This window comes from Lissotriton helveticus, chromosome 1_1, assembly GCF_964261635.1.
Source record: "Lissotriton helveticus chromosome 1_1, aLisHel1.1, whole genome shotgun sequence".
Taxonomy (NCBI): Eukaryota; Metazoa; Chordata; class Amphibia; order Caudata; family Salamandridae; genus Lissotriton; species Lissotriton helveticus.
The window spans coordinates 2,082,085,526-2,082,099,449 of NC_136057.1; the positions used below are offsets into that span (position 1 = coordinate 2,082,085,526).

Below are 13,924 nucleotides of genomic sequence, written 5' to 3' on the forward strand. Positions count from 1 at the left end.
GGGTTAGCAGGTATGCTGGACTTTATGGTTGCAATTGTTTCAATAAAGTAGGTATTAAGGGAGTCACATAATACTTGGGTGGGGGCGGGTTTGGGTGTAACTCTGTCTGGCTTGGATAGTTCAGCCACAATAGCAAAGATTTCTTTGGATTTGTTAGATGAACTCAGTATCTTGTTAGAAAAATAGGAGGCCTTGGTTTGTAACATGGTGTTTTTATATTATTTAAGATGATCTAGAAATGCATCCTTTTTGTCTGGGGAGTAATTGCATCTCCAGTTACGCTCAGCTTGACGTAAGGCAAGTTTCTTAAATTTCAGGTCATCGGAGATGCAATGTTGGGCATCAAGGGGTCTGGCTATATTGACTTTATTGATGGGTACAAAATTGTCACTTGCGGATTCACGCCAAGATTTAATTCTTTCTTCGTGTTTGTTAATCAACTGCTGTTCAGATGGGACTGTACTGGCCATCAGAGTGCAGAAGTCTCCAGTGTTGGAGCGTCTCCAGTTTCTTGCCATACGGTTTACCTTAAAGTTAGGTTTAGCTAAGTACTTGTTGGTGAGGGAGAATTTTATGAAATAGTGGTCCGACCAGGTACAAGGGGAGATCATTAGGTTGGAGACCGTCAAGTTGGATGTCCAAACTTGGTCAAGAATGTGACCTTTGATGTGTGTGGGGACATTCCCATGCAGGGTACAGTTCAGCCCGGTAAGTAGGTCCGTCAATTCAGCAGAACTGGTGCACCCCCATAGTGTCAGTCCCCCAATAATTAAAATCTCTAATAACTAGAGAGTTGGCGGAGTTGATGGCTAGTTGGGAGATCTTTTAACCCAGTAGTTGGGGAAATAGTGCCATGTGATTAGGAGGTCGATAAATTAGTGCACAAATGAGGGGAGAATGTGGGGATTCAAGTTTTAAAATAAGGTAGTCAACAGAAGGACTGTCCATTGCTGTGAGAGATGTAAACTGTACCTTCTGGTGAACTATGGCTGCGACCCCTCCCCTTACTTTCCTAATTGCTAGGGAGTGCTGCCAGGATGTCTGGGATGCACTCTTCGGTGAGCCAAGTTTCAGTGAGAAGGAGTATGTCTGGTTTATCAGAGTCTAAAGCTGAAAGATTTCTAGTTGGTGTTTAGCCAAGGATCGAGTGTTCAGATATGTCATTGTAAGTTCAATCCACCCGTTACAGTGGGGGATTGATGGCTCAAGACTTGTATAGTTGTTTTGTCTGATAAGATTGTCCGGGACTGGGGGCCAGATAGTGAGTTCAGGAAAAAGCTCTCTGTGTTTTGAGATGCCGAGGATATCAAGCTTGTAGCAGGTAGCAGCATCAAGCATCAGATTGATAGAGTGCAAGGTTTTCAGCTCCAAAAGGGAGTAGCATAACATTTGGCCATAATATCTGGCCTCTGGCCCTGTCCGGACGTGGACGGGCGCAGACGTGCTTGCCTTTGGCCTGCTGCGCTCGTCTGCTGCACTCCCGCGCCACAGCCGGCATTTAATGGCCCGGTGCGGAGCTGGCTCCTACCCCCTCCTGCAGTGATTGGTTCCCCCAAGAAAAGAGAATGTCCGGGGCAAGAGCCTGACCCCGGAAAGAAAGCTAAAGGGCTTTGAGCGTGTTCAAGTGGCTGAGTACCGGGATTAAAATCGAATTCAGTAGTATCATTTTAAAAATACATTCTCAAATTCAATGAGCAGCAAAAGTTCCTAAAATGAGCAGCAAATCATTTAAAAATAGATCGACCCACAAGGGAAAGCGGCAGTCAAACCTTAGACGAGTGCTCCTGCGCCATGGCTGGAATTTAATGGCCCGGTGTGGAGCTGGCTCCTCCCCCCTCCCGCAGTGATTGGTTCCCCCAAGAAAAGTGAATGTCAGGGGCCAAAGCCTGACCCCAGAAGCAAAGCTAAAGGGCTTTGAGCGAGTGCAAGTGGGTGAGTACCGGGATTAAAATCGAATTCAGCAATACAATTTTAAAAATACATTTTCAAATTCAGTGAGCAGCAAAAGTTCCTAAAACGAGCAGCAAATCACTTAAAAATAGATCGCCCCACAAGGGAAAGCGGCAGTTAAACCATAGCATAGACAGATGAAGAAACCCATGCTGCAGAAGGGTGTTTGAGACATGCTAATATAACCAATCATTATTTTTCATGGCAAGTATGTAAATGTATTCAATCTTACATAAAGAATTAGAAAAAGCTGTTGTTTGTAGTATAACTACGAATATTTTTATTTTCAGGTAACACAATGTATATCTGAAAAGATACTTCTCTTTACAAATGGCTGTTTTGAGAAACAAAATCATGTGGAATTAAAATGCATTGTTTGGATGTACACGTTTGCCCTTTCTAAGAACTTGCCGTTTTTGCGAGCTGATGTTTTTGGTCTAACAAATTCAGCAGCCCCACGCAAACTCCTGCTTCACCGCAAATTTAAACCGAGATGCTGCTGATCCTTAATTGGTCCTCACTTTTCCCCCCTTGTAACTGTGCGCCTCTTCACTGCTAGTTTGCATTGTCCCCACTGCATTGATCACCTTTATAAGGCCACAATCAGTCTGTACTACCTGTAAACTAATGGTGAGATAAGGTGGTTGTAGCTTGTGCCAGGCAATTGATGGAATTAGCCATCTCATCAATTCAGGATGATGTAGCAATCTCTCTACGCCTTTGCTGGATTTTATCATGGTACAGTTCCTGACATATAAGGTTGTGATGGCATCTGTGAGATTTGAGAATTTGTCATTCATTGCCATCTGATTGGCAGCTAGCATACTTGTGACACTTTCAAACCCCGTTGTGCTGTTTTTATCTAGGGTAATCAGTTTTTGGTTAAACCTTGAGCATAGAGGTCTCTAAACTTCCAAACAGTTTTTGGTTTTCTGGACATATCTCATTTGCAACAGGGGATTGTGTTTGACTATGTGGAGGGAGACAAGTTCCAAGTTGATATCTTGGCATGGCATCATTACAGGTCTTTGTGCGACAGTTCATGTGATGCCCTTACTCCCTTCTTCAGCTATCTCTCTATACTCTATAGCTGCAGGACTTAGATTTGCAGCATGTGTTTGACTGGCCTGGCTGCAAATTTCATATGTATGTCTTCTGGACATTCCCTTTCTGAGTGGTCACTTTCTAGAGGTGAAATTAATGTGTAAAAATGGATTAAAAAGATTTTAGTGATATGTAGTTGGTTGTACTTTGACTAAATGTAAACATTTACTATTCATGTTTTTGTCCTACTATTTGTAAATTTTTAACACTACATCTGCCATAGTGCACTTTGAAAGTATATCGACTACTTCTATTGTATAGCTAAGATTTGAACTTCATTACAGTTAGTTAACAATATGATTATGTGTCTTACTGACACCATTCCAATACACTGTTTAGCATCACAAGTCTATGTTTCACTTAGTTTGGGAGGTTCCATGAATGTCTGAGGTGTCAATTGCACCATAGCATATGTTTATTTTTGGCTTCAGAGTGCCTTGCATAAGGTCCTCTATGGCAGTTGGTGAGGGGGATGACGTACCAAACAGTTAGTCATGGTGCCCAACACTTTCCTCTTTAAGGATTTCAAGTTCCTTTTCTGAAAATGTAGTTTTCTCTTCCTGCTACCAGCATCATTCTCACTGTCCTTGCATAATATATGGCTTTGGTAAAAGGTTGGACAGCAAAGGCACACTGGGATCCAAAATGGTTTCTCGTAGGAAGCTGCTGCACCAATTATTTCCAGTTTAACAGTTAGGCCAGCTTCCTGCTGCTGATGTTTTCACAGAATGCCAAATGCAACTATTTGTGACACCGGTCACAATTTGCGACTCCATTTGCTATTTAGGATATTGCTAAATGCAATTTCCTAAATACCAAACAAGTGGAAGGTTTCATTCACCATGAGCAATTGGCAGAATTTGGCGACTCAGTTCAGGACAAATTCTGCTGCATGGTAGAACATTTCCCATGAGGCCCTAGAAATGTGAGCAAGATTTGGTGTCCCCTTACATGAATTTCCAACATGGGTGATGGTGGACTGTCACTACGAGAGGACTGCTTCTCAAGTAGATTTGCTGTTGAATGGCCGTGTACTTTTGAGCACCGTATGGTGCAGTTTACACTGATTTTTTAGTGATGTGCATGCAACTGGCGATAAATAGCATCGCGAGCAGCATCACATGCATATTTCCGCCATTGGCAGAACTCCCCATAATCTCGCTGAGTTATCATGTTCCTCCACGGAAATACACAGAGTTCCACTCACTCACATTTCTAATATCTGTGCTCTAGGCAAACAACCTCTGGAAGTCTGGGATTTAAATGTCTCAAATAATCCCGGCTTGCTTTTTGTAACAGAAAAATAGCTTATCCCTATCTCAGCCCCCTGAGTCCCTTGAGTCAGCGGATACATTAATAGCAAAACAGGAACCACCCACAGACCAAATAGCATATCTGAACACCACAATAACCATATTCCATCCTGAGTACAAGTCAAAGGGACGGATTGACATAGTAAATAGAGGAAACATCCTACATCTAATAAACTCCATCAGTAGCCTGAAGAACATAAGATCTAATGACCTAGAGTCAATAGAATTTATGGAGTATCTAGATCGGGCGTGGAAGTGACTAAAATAGTCTGGGCCACACCTGGTTTAGCAGACAAAGTTTTAAAAGAATATACCAAATTTAATACCTGGGGCATTAAGCTATGGCCCTTCTCCAAACCAAGATACTCAGAACCCCTAATCACTTGTTCAGAAATTCAAAAAGAGTCTGGGGGGACCCAATTGTGCACACACTTATACTGAGTGCTACGCGGGGCCCACAGCAAAAGTTCCGAGGGCAATGAAATTAGAGATCAGTGGACCCATAGGTCCAATGCAACAAAAAGTACACTTTCACAAGAGTGGAGCTTGCTATCCAGGACCATAAACACCAAAAAACAAAATCTGTGACATATCGAGCTCCCTTTACTCAACACCGACACCAAAAACTCCGATAAACTTTTCTCGTGGAACATCAACAGGATGGGAGTTAAGATCCAGGATCTGGAACTGCAACTCTACCTACAAGGCTTTGACATAATCTCATTCCATGAAACTTGATGCGACTCACCACCAACATTAAATGGATTCAACCTGCTCTCCCTACCTGCCATAAAGAGTGCTAAATTGGGACACAGTAAGGGAGGCCTTGTAACATATATCTCTATAAAGAGCATTTATGCTATGGAGACATTGATGCACTGCTTAGCACCTCCAAATGCTATGCAAGCTCTTGGATTAACCTTACAGGGGGAGGTAAAGATGAGCAGGTAGTTCTCATAAATCTCTATCTACACCCTCGCGATAGAACTAAAGGCACTCTGCAGCTGAAGGAGGAGTTAGAGAAAATTTTAACGGAAGAGTGGACCAATAGCCTGATCATCACTGGGGACTTCAATGCAAACATGTTCAGGAGCACACCTGAAGATATTGATATGGAGGAGGGTCCTTTCTATGGGACGCAGTAATACAAGACAATTATTCAGGTGGGAGACACATGAAAACAGCACAGATGCTTTTAGCAATCCTGGAGCAGCTGGACTTCCAAGCACTAAACGGATGATTTCCCGGAGACCTTCCAGAGACAGCAACATATCACAATACAGTAGCAAGCACCAGAATAGACTACACATTTGTCTCTTGTTGGATGTTCCCAAAAGTAACGGACTATCATATTGGAACCTCTGAATACAGCGACCATTTACCACAGGAAATTACAAGAGGTTCATTCTTCACACCACAAACTCTGTCAGCAAATATTCATGATTCGGAATTCACATCTAATGAAAAGAGAATAAAATGCAAAATGCAAAATGGATCACCCAGAAGGCTTCCTCATCCTTGCAAAACAACTTGTGGAAGACGCACAAACCGCAGGCTCTGACAGTCTGAGAAGCTGGGAGATGTTCACAAGAAACCTAGGAAATAAATATGGTGTAAAGAAGGGAATCCACCTAAGCAAGAGTTCAGGACTCGCTCGACCCAAACTTTCCTATTCCCATACTGGCAATAATGTGCAACTAAAAAAACCTCAAAATGTTGATAAACCATGAACTTCTGGGATTGAAGAAAGGCGACTCCGATTCCATGACCGTACAAGAACTGAGGCAACCGAAAGACAAGCGCAGGAAATTAATATGGTGCCTCAAAAAAAGTGCTGAGGAAGCACTTTGGGCTAAACTCTTGCATGATATTAAAAACAATAACAGTGCGCAATTTTAGCAAAAGATCAATACTCTCGCCAACCCGTTAAACCTAGGCATTAACTCACACATAACAGAAGAGGCCTGGACAACCTTTCTACAAACTCACTTCAATAAAGATCAAGAAACTCAATTTCGTATTGACAGCCTTTCATCTGAAAGTAAAGCATCAGCATCTCAATTGTCTTCTAATATAACTTTAGAACAGCCTCTTATAATTATGATAAAACAAATTTGCAAAATATTATCAAAAGGTAGGCGCGAGGGAGCTCCAGGACCAAACAGGATCCCGCCCATGCTATCCAAACAAGACCCAGAATACTGGGCATCCATATCAAAACCGACCTTTGAATCAATCCTGTGTATATCGACGATACCATCTTCATGGAGGGGCTCGATAATCTCCCCCATTTATAAAAAAAGCAATAGGAACAACCCAAAAAACTACCGGTTGGTAGCTCTACTTGATAATGAAGCCAAATATTACTTAGGATTGCTCCTGCAAGAATTAACATCCTGGGCCGCGGAAATTTCAGCAATCCTATTAAATCAAACAGGCTTTTGAAAGAACATGGCACTACCCCCAACATCCTGACCCTTTCACTATTGATAGACGCCACACTTGTCATAAAACAGCCCTTGTACTTGTGCTTCATCGACTATAGCTCAGCGTTCGACCACATAATTAGGAACTTACTGAGGTAAAAACTAAAAAGGCTGAATATTTCACCACCACTTCTAAAACAGCTACTCCTCTTGCACAGCAACACCTGGGTGCAAGTAAAATTGGGCACAGGAGACCACCTAACAAAGATGATCCCTATCACCACTGGATGAAAGCAAGGCTGCCTGCTCGCCATGTTACTTTTTAATCTTTTTATGGCAGAGCTTTCGATTTCCCTCAATTGAAGAAATGTTGCACGCTCCCAAAGTAGGTGGCCTTCAGCTGTCTAACCTATTTTGTGCAGATGACTTGGTGCTCATAAGCCAGACATTAGTGGGTTTACAGCGCCTGCTTGACATTACATCTCGGTACTCGGAGGAGAATAAACTCAGCATTAATAGAGAAAAAGTCAAAATCTCATTGGCACTTGGCTTCATGCAAACTGGAAGCTGTACAAAACTACAAGTACCTGGGAGTTATCATTGATGACAAAGGGAATTACACAGCTCAACTCAAGGCCATAAAAAAGGGGGAATAATGACCGCTGTGGCACTAAGAAACCTCAAGAATAACATCTCTGGACCAAATCTTCTGCCCTTAACCAGAGTGATCCAGGCGAAACTCATACCACCAATCAGCTGAAGCTATGAGAGGGAGAGATGCTGAAACTCTGGATCGTATAATAGCAAGAGCAATTTCAATGATTTTTGGACTACTAGGATATACATCTCCCTCACAATTAAGGCTGGAGTTTGGGATACAAAGGCAAGAGCATGCCCACAAAGGGGCTTTCATCAAAAGTTGGTTTAAAATAAAAAGGGGTCCACCTGAATCACTAAACACTTACCTGTGGAAAGAACTGAATACTAAGGAGGCATGACCATCCCTCCGTTATTTGGACAACTCACTTAACCAATTGGGACTGCACAAAGTTTTGGAGCTATCAGGGACCTTTGTTAGCTTTAAAATAAATAGTAAATAACGTGGTTAAAAAGGAATCATTCATATATGACAAAGCTGCCCTGAAAGAGAGCGCTCATGTTGTTCATTGTTCATTCATGCTCATTGTTCATCTTGCAGTCCTACAGCAAGGCATCACCGCAAGCCTATCTTCACACCAGCTTTTCCAGAGCAATAACAGAGAAATTCCTGAAACTCTTTCTAGGCATACTACCATCTACATACCACATGCCACCCTGGCTATGCCCACCGAAGCCAGCAAACTGCCGACTCTGCGAGGAGGGGTGGAGGATATACTGCAGCTGCTAACTATATGCAAGGCCTTAATACGGGAACAACGGATCTTGCTAAGACCTCTCTTCAACAAGAAACACATTCGAACATGCAGACAAGAAGTGTAAGCATGCTTTTCTGGCGAGGATGTCCAACTAAGCTGTTGCCTGGTAAAACACCTATCTGCCACTGAAACAACCATAAAAAGGCAGGCCAACCAGTTTGCAGACTGCATCACAGCTGAACGGACCATGGCACTTTGATCCAATCTTCATAAGACACTGCCTGTGCTGCTGCCTTAAATGGGAACTTTAGTAATGTCAAAAATTGGTACACCATGCACTTTATAAAGACTTGCACTAGGCAGACTGCCCTCTCTAGTTCCCTTTTATGCTCACCAATCTCTCGTTCCCAAATACCCAATGTCTTATAACGCATGCATTGTTTTAACACTATAGCAAGACTCTGTAAATAGTTTTGCACTCTATCCAACGATCTCTTATGAATGCATTGTTTTTTACCCGACAGTAAGATCTTTGAAAAACAGCACTTTTTTGCACTTAGCACTTTACTCTGCTGCAAGTTAGGCTGAACACCCACTCCTCTCATTAATATCTTGCAGACGGAACACCCGCTGCTCTAGCACTTTGCTCCTTTTATCCACATGAGGCATCCTCTCCAGCTTCGCCCCTCCACTTAAACTTGTTGCTAGGCATTAGACCAATGCAGCCAGGCATCATACGTTGCTTTTTAATGTATGCACTGTTTTACTCTACAGCAAGATTATAGCTATAGCTGCCTAGCACTTAGCTCCCCAAGCACCCGCGGCTCTATGAATGTATCATTTTACTACATAGTAAAACCTCTGCAAACAGACGTTCTGTATTTAGTGGTACAAAAGGGGGTGGTGATGGACAGAGCATCTGAACCAATCAAACACTCACACCCAGTCCACAGATCTGTGTTTAATCCATCACCGTTCTTTAGCCCACTCTGCCACCCCAGTTCAGACATGGCCATATGCAAATCAGTCTGACCCTGTGCCTCATGGGAACAGTCCAGCCCGAACTGCCAAGCCATGCCTTCCCTGGACCAGAATCAAGCTTCCTAGGACCGGTTTCTGGCATTTCAGCAATCTTCAGCCAGGCTTGCTTGAATCCAGTGGCAAAGTGAGCAAGGGACTCGTGTCTGAGCATACCCTGCCAACTTATGGCGACAAAGCGGTACAAAAGGGGGTGGTGATGGACAGAGCATCTGAACCAAACAAACACTCACACCCAGTCCACAGATCTGAGTTTAATCCATCACCGTTCTTTAGCCCACTCTGCCACCCCAGTTCAGACATGGCCATATGCAAATCAGTCTGACCCTGTGCCTCATGGGAACAGTCCGTGTTTAAGAAAGACAAGGGAACCCAAAAGGTAAGCCATAGGGACCTTGTAAATGTAAATGTAAATGTACAGGAATTTATATAGCGCAAATCACCAAGCGGTTTCTAAGCGCTTGCTTAGGGAACCCGTCCTGGTATTCCCCTGTGAGATAACCCCGGCAGGGTATCCGCAAGGTGAAAGCCAGGTATCCCGCCGCGAGGGGCCGTTGTGGAGATTAAGCAAGCTATTGCCCAGAGTCGCAGAGTGTGAACCCGTGAATCGAGTAGGCACCGGAGCGAGAATTGACGAGTCCATGGACATTTTAGGACTCAAGACCCCGCCAAGCTGGGAATTGAACCCTGGTCCCGGGCTGACCTCTGCTTCCAGGTCTGCCTCCTCTAACCAGTGAGCCACACTTCTCCACATACCTTGGGCAGTATCATGTTACAAAAAACAGTGGCCCCTATTCGTGGACACAATGGTATACTGAGCTGATAATCACACACCTGATAAGTGTTATGTCTTTTGTCCAGCAAGACAAGGAATTTATTTAACAATTTTCTTAATAAAAACTGAATGAACACATTAATAACAAGTGGGCACAGCCTTGACCCACAACATTCAGACAAAACAACGAACAGAATGGTAAAAGGAGCAAAGCAAAAATATGTCTGTGTACTTGTAGTCAGTGTTACAGACAGAGATTGTTATAACCACACAATTGCATTTCACAATATTTTAAATGTCATATTGCATACGGGGTTTTTTTGGTCGACGACGTTTCGATGCCTAAGTTAAATGAGGGATATCATCATCAGGACAAAAATATAGACATTGTTGTCTTTAAATATTACACTGCCTTTTAACGCAATTCTATACATTTATACATTACATGGGAAAAAGGAGGAGAAAAGGGGAGAAGAAATACATGAAATTAGGCATGTTGTATTGGAAACTTGCAACCTCATCTCTTCCATTAAAACAGAGTATATTTATGTGCTCGTGGTGGAGAAAAACGGCGCATTTGTGGGACTCAGTGCCCAGGACTGTGAAGTACAACAAGGAAATGACTTCATCGTGTGAGAGGGGTGTATTTGAGTGCCAGTGATGACAAATTAGCGGTGCATTGAGGAGCAAAATATCAATTCTCGTGAGGGCAAACTATTTAGGTGCAGTGATGGAGACAATTGTTCCGAATTTCGATGTGACACAATGACCGGAGTGAGAATGGTTGGAAATGAGTAGTTAATGATGGCTGGCAGTGAATGTCTTTATACTATGAAACAAAATTGTAGACGGAGGCTGAACCGGGTTCCGTGGGGCAGTCATGTAGTGAAGGGCACAACCGTTAATAGTGCAGGTGAACATTAACACGGAGCATGCGACTTGGAAAAGTAGAGGCTAAAGCCTACGCGTATCGCATCAGGCAATTCAACGGATCAGCAGATACCATGAACAATGGAGGAATCTGGAAAAATAAGGGTCGAGCATTAAAGGGGTCGAGTGCGACCGCGGGGGTGAGCGGCATGGCGCGCTACTGGTAGAATAATTACTGGTACTGCAGTTTCCAGCGTGGAAAGTCGTCTGGATTGGGAGCATAATAGCTCTATCTGGGGAGAAAGTTCAGTGTAGTCAATTACCCAGCGGGGCATGGTGGGACTAGAGTGATAAGAGAAACGGCGCGTGCGAGTTGCTTACATGCAGAAGGCGGCAGCGCTGTGGCGGACGATGGGGTTCTGGTGTTAGAGAACTCACGTGTGGCAAGTTTTTAAAGGACCATGTGGTCTGCAGAAAGCGATGGTGGACTACGGAAGTGAGAGCCAGTTAGGCTGTGAACAGTGAAAAAGGACTAGGGAAGTGAAACCTCAAGTCATGGTGTGCAGACGCGGCGGCCATCTTAAGGTGGTGAATAATATGAAAAGAGTAAACATTGTTCAAGTTAATCAGGCACATTGCAGTACATAGAATACCAGTTAGAGGGTTATTTCATGTAAGCTTTGTTTACAGTAGGGAGGTCCAATCTTCGAGACGATTAAGGCCATTCCTGATGCTGTTGGTTTTAACGATCCAATGGAGTTCCTCCTTGTTGAGCAAAAGGGACATGTCTGCTCCTCTAGGAGGGGGTTTGATGATTGTTATCACAGTCCATACCAAGCCTTTGTCACTGTGACATTTTTCTGAAAAATGTTCAACAAGCGGTGCATTAGTTGTCTTGCACCTTATCCTGCTTCTGTGTCGGCCAATTCGTAGTTTCACTTTCTGGCTCGTTTGGCCTATATAAATGAGCCTGCATGGACATACAATAGCATATACAAGATTTGCGGAGTTGCAGTTAGAAAAGTATTTACGGTCAAATGTTATATTTCCATACTCAAAAATTTTGCCTTCAATGGTTGAGTCGCAACATATACAGTTTCCACATTTTGAATGGCCGAAGAGTGGCGGCAGACCCCATGCATCATTTATTGTGGTTTTGAGGGGTTGCTGTGGTAGGGATGCTCTCACTAAATGGTCCTTTATATTCTTGGCTCTTTTAAAAGCAAACATGGGGCAGTCCAGAGTCGGTTTACCTGCATTGAGAACCGGCCAGTGTTTCAACACACTTTTTCTGACTGCATTGGAAACAGGGGAAAAGGTGGTCACACAGATTAGCCTATCTTGTTCTTTCTTTTGTTTGGGTTCCAAGAGGGCTTCTCTTGGGCAATACCAATCAATCAATCAATCAATCATGCCATTTGTATAGCGCACTACTCACCCGGGAGGGTCTCAAGGCGCTTGGGGGGAGGGGTATGCTACTGCTCGAACAGCCAGGTCTTGAGTTGTTTCCTGAAGGCGAGATGGTCCTGGGTCAGCCGAAGGTGGATGGGGAGGGAGTTCCAAGTCTTGGCAGCCAGGTAAGAGAAGGATCTTCCTCCGGCGGTGGCTCTTCGGATGCGTGGTACGGCTGCGAGGGCAAGGCTGGTGGACCGTAGCTGGCGGGTGGGCGTGTAGAAGGTCAGGCGGTCGTTGAGGTACTTGGGGCCCAGGTCGTGGAGAGACTTGTGTGCGTGGGTGAGGAGCCGGAACGTGATCCTCTTGTCGACGGGGAGCCAGTGCAGGTTCCTCAGGTGGCTGGAGATGTTGCTGCGTCGGGGGACATCCAGGATGAGTTGGGCGGAGGCGTTCTGGATGCGCTGGAGTCTTTTCTGTAGCTTGGCTGTGGTTCCGGCGTAGAGGGCGTTTCCGTAGTCCAGTCGGCTGGTGACGAGTGCCTGGGTGACAGTCTTCCTGGTCTCGGTCGGGATCCAGCGGAAGATCTTGCGAAGCATACGCAGGGTGTTGAAGCACGATGAGGAGACGGCGTTGACTTGTCTGGTCATCGAGAGGGAGGGGTCCAGGATGAAGCCCAGGTTGCGTGCGTGGTCAGTTGGCTTGGGTGCGGTGCCCAGGGCTGGGGGCCACCAGGAGTCGTCCCAGGCGGAGGGCGAAGATCCCAGGATGAGGACTTCCGTCTTGTCCGAGTTCAGTTTCAGGCGGCTGTCCTTCATCCACTCGGCGACGTCTTTTATCCCTTCGTGTAGGCAGATTCTGGCGGTGTCGGGGTCTCTGGTGAGGGAGAGGATCAGCTGGGTGTCGTCGGCGTAAGAGATGATGTTGAGGTTGTGCTGGCGTGCGATGGCTGCGAGAGGTTTCATGTAGATGTTGAAGAGGGTGGGGCTGAGTGAAGATCCTTGCGGGACGCCGCAGATGACTTCGGTGGCCTCGGAGCGAAACGGGGGGAGGCGGACTCTTTGTGTTCTTCCGGCGAGGAACGAGATGATCCACTCCAGTGCCTTCTCTTGGATACCGCTGTTGCTGAGGCGCTGGACTAGGGTGCGGTGGCAGACCGTGTCGAACGCAGCGGAGAGGTCCAGGAGGATGAGGGCCACTGTTTCCCCCTTGTCGAGCAGGGTCTGGATGTCGTCGGTGGCTGCGATGAGGGCGGTCTCGGTGCTGTGGTTGGCTCTGAAGCCGGACTGCGAGGGGTCGAGGGATCCGTTCGTCTCGAGGAAGGCGGTCAGCTGTCTGTTGACGATCTTCTCGATGACTTTAGCAGGAAAAAGGGAGGAGCGAGATGGGGCGGAAGTTTTTGAGGTCGGTGGGGTCCGCTGTAGGTTTCTTCAGGAGGGCGCTGATCTCGGCGTGCTTCCAGCTCTCCGGGAAGGTGGCGGTGTTGAAGGAGGCGTTGATGATGTTCCGGAGTTGGGGTGCGATGGTGGAGTCGGCCTTGTTGAAGACGTGGTGTGGGCAGGGGTCGGTCGGTGATCCGGAGTGGATGGTGTTCATCGTGCGGGCTGTGTCTTCAGTGGTCACCGTGGTCCAGGTGCGAAGGGTGGCGGTGGGGGGCGTTGGTTCGACGGCTGGGTGCGTGGGTGGGGCGCCGAAGCTGTT

At 45.5% G+C, this 13,924-nt stretch overlaps 1 long non-coding RNA gene across 1 annotated transcript in view; it reads left to right on the top strand.

Moving 5' to 3' along the window:
• The first annotated feature begins 1,736 nt into the window (after positions 1-1,736).
• The window catches only part of LOC144776472 (uncharacterized), a 40,290-nt gene continuing 28,102 nt past the window's right edge, over positions 1,737-13,924 (top strand). The window contains exon 1 of the long non-coding RNA XR_013600585.1: positions 1,737-1,932. This is a non-coding gene — a long non-coding RNA (uncharacterized LOC144776472). The remainder of the gene's footprint in view (positions 1,933-13,924) is intronic.